Source organism: Triturus cristatus, chromosome 6, assembly GCF_964204655.1.
Source record: "Triturus cristatus chromosome 6, aTriCri1.1, whole genome shotgun sequence".
Classification (NCBI taxonomy): Eukaryota; Metazoa; Chordata; class Amphibia; order Caudata; family Salamandridae; genus Triturus; species Triturus cristatus.
The window spans coordinates 328,289,336-328,292,636 of NC_140589.1; the positions used below are offsets into that span (position 1 = coordinate 328,289,336).

The following is a 3,301-nucleotide window of genomic DNA, read 5'->3' on the forward strand; positions in this document are numbered from 1 at the left end:
CATTTTTAGGGTTTAGGTGTAGGAATACTACACCTACAGCAACGGGTGATTACACCACGTGGCCCCAGCTGTCGTGCAGCCAGTTGTGTCAGATTTGGGCGGCCATTCCAGGGGTGGCATAATACATGCTTCAGCCCCTGGTAGGCCCTGGGTACACCGATGCCCTGGATACCTGTGGTATGCTGAGACAGGGACTGACAAGGCGGCCCAGTTCCAATTAGTGGATGCACCTAATGTACATGTGATAATTTCGAGAGAGAACAGCTAGGCTGTGGGTCTGATTGGCAGGCCCACAGCCGGGGAAAGTCGTAAACCAATGAAGCAAAAAGCAAAAAATCTGGGTGATCATAGGATTGCAGACCCTACTCTCCTACAGTCTGCATGCCCCCTGGCCGAGCACCGTCCGGTGCGCCTGGGGGCTCGCGAAAATGCGTATGTCTCATCTGGGGCTGGAGGGACGTATATTCTGGTGGGCTTACAGTCATGTCCTTCTGGTCAGATTTGCTGGCAATGGGTTTTGTAGATGTTGGGTGTCCCCTGGCCGAGCACCGTCCGGTGCGCCTAGGGGCTCGCGGAAAAATGTGCCGATCTGGTCCTGGCTTGCAGGGACGTGTACCTCTGTGGGTGTCCCGGCCGTCTGGTCAGGTGCTAAAAAAAGGGGTGTCCTTTTGCAGATGCTGCGTGCCGCCTGGCTGAGCACCATCCGGTGCACCTGGGGGCTCGTGTTTCTTGCTGATTACCCGTCTGTGATGAGGGTGAGTGTTTTTCTGTGGGCGTCATGTCCCCTATCATCCTTTTGGTCAGTTTGATCAGAATTTCGGAGTGTCCCCGGGCCTAGCACCGCCTCGGTGCGCCCAGGGACTCTCCCACAAAAAGACGTCTTTTGTGAAGTATTCCCCCCCACCCCCTTTGTGGTGTGCCTGCCCTGCTCACCTGTGTCCTGAAGGGAACAGGTGTTCCTAAGTTGGGTTTCTCGTGAGTGAGTGTCCCCGAGCCGAGCACTTTGTCAGTGCGCCCGGGGACTCTCCAAAAAATGCCCGAGTTTTTGGGCATCAGCTGGGTCCCGGGCAAGCAAGGGGTCCGCAGCTAGTCCCTCCACTCATGTTGCAAGGGGTATCTCTCCAGGTGCTGGTGTTCTCTTGTCGTGCCAACCTGGGATCCACGCAGCCTTGCCAAAGACAAGCCATGGAACGAAGGCCCAGTTACCCCCAGGTAACACAGAAGAGTTTCCACCTGATCCTTAACCCTTTCACTGTCGATCACACAGCCTTGCCACGGATAAGCCGAGGAGCAAAGGCCCAGAAACCAACAGGTCCTGAGGTTTCAGGCGCCCTCTGGTTAATCTCAAGTGTACTCCTACACTTGATCTTAGCCAAAAGGCCGAGAAACGATAACCAGAATGGTGCCAGAATTCACGCCTCCTGAAGCAATCTACCTGGCTGACCCGTACCGGGGTCTTCCCTTGCACCGTCGCTTGCGGCCCTTTCACCTCTTTTCCTGACTCCTAGCAAAAGCTCAGCATGTGCCCATGGAAAGGAGTCCCTGGCCTCTGGCCTTCTCCCTGCTCCCAGAGTCCTCCTCGGCTGTCGCCTCATTAGCCGTCACTTAGCATACCCACGTTGTCCTCTTTCTAGTATTTGCATGCCCCGCCCCTTCCTGTCCACTACTTCCAGCCGGCTGGCTGGAGAGCCTGGCAGCTGGGGGTTGCTGGAAATCAGGCCAGGATGCCCTGGACAGCTCCCTGACAGGAAGTGGCCGGCGCCTTGCCCTCGCCTGCCGAGGACACTGCTTCCCTGCCGCCAAATGCCTATAGATAAGGCTTGGCCAATTGGGGACGGGCGGGGCGGGCAAAGAAGGAAAAGGACTCTGTATTTTTCTTCTTGCTCAGAAAAGCTAAGGGCAGTGTCTCTCTCTCTCTCTCTCTCTCTCTCGCCTCCCTCTCTCTCTCTCTCTCTCTCGCCTCTCTCTCTCTCTCTCTCTTTCTCTCTCTCCTCTCTCCTCTCTCTCTCTCTCTTCCTTCTTTCCCCCGTCTCTACCTCGATCCTACTGACTTGCTGGAAAACCTCCTCTATTTGTTTGCCAGTGAAATGGATCCAAAAACGAATGAAACTCTGGTGCTGGAAAAGCAGTCTTCTTCTGACATTTTTCTCTTTCAAAGTGCAGCGTCTGGATGGAGAAGGAAATAAAAATAAAAAAAAGTTCCAGAAAACGTGAAAAATATATAAATAAATAAAGCGCGTTTGCGGCAGATCAATGACATAAATAAATAAAGCAAGACGTGGTGACCAGGGTGGTTTTATTCTCACGCAAACACAGTAGCGCCATTTTACAGGGTTTGGTAGTGAAGAGCTACTTTCGATTTCTCATCTATCTTTCAACAGCATTGTTTTCCCCGGGTGGGGAAGTGCACCATTGCTGGAGGTACTGCAATACCGGTTGATGCTTGGAACGGACAGAGCAAGCTCCTATTCTATCTCCCTGTTCCAAAAATCAATTTGATATATGGTCCCCAGATAGAGGATGTACCAGATATTAAACTGATAACAGATTTTTGTTTTGAAAACCTGTATTGTTTTTATAAAGGCACACATACAGGAAAAATTGAATATGCTACTTACCAGTATGCATCTGTTCTTGGCATGTAGGGCTGCTGACATTCATATCTGTGCATAGATCGCCGCCTAGTGTTGGGTCCGGATGTTTGCACGTTGTTGTCCTGGAAGAGTCTTCGAAGTATCACGAGATAGGTGACTCCTCCCCTGGACCACAGTGCGCATGGGCATCCTCTCCATCCTTAGATTGTTTTTCGCCATTGTGGCAGTGATGGAGTAGATATAGTAAGTGATGACCATGCTATACAGTAATTCTGAGAGCTGCAGCTGCTACAGGCGCCGGGGAGGAGGGTGGGCGATATGAATGTCAGCAGCCCTACATGCCAAGAACAGATGCATACTGGTAAGTAGCATATTCAGTTCGAGGCATGTGGGCTGCTGAATTCATATCTGTGCATAGAATACATAGCAGTACCTCCTATTAGCGGCAGCTACCAGTGCCAGCTGCAGCAGTCTGAAAAAGAGTTTTGAGAACAGCCTGTCCTACAGCTGCTTGCTGTTTTGAGTGTACATCTACACAGTAGTGTTTGGTAAATGTATGTATAGTGGACCATGTGGCTGCTCTACATATTCCCTGTAAAGGAATGTTTCCCAGGAAAGCCATGGACGCCCCTAACTTTCGGGTTGAGTGGGCTCGTGGGGGAATCGTTAATGTGCGTTTAGCTTTTTGATAGCAGATTTGAATACAT

General features: G+C 51.4%; 1 pseudogene; it reads right to left on the reverse strand.

The window, feature by feature from the left end:
* Positions 1 to 2,399: 2,399 nt before the first annotated feature.
* Positions 2,400 to 2,568, reverse strand: LOC146816844 (U2 spliceosomal RNA; annotated as a pseudogene).
* Between the last annotated feature and the right edge of the window lie 733 nt (positions 2,569 to 3,301).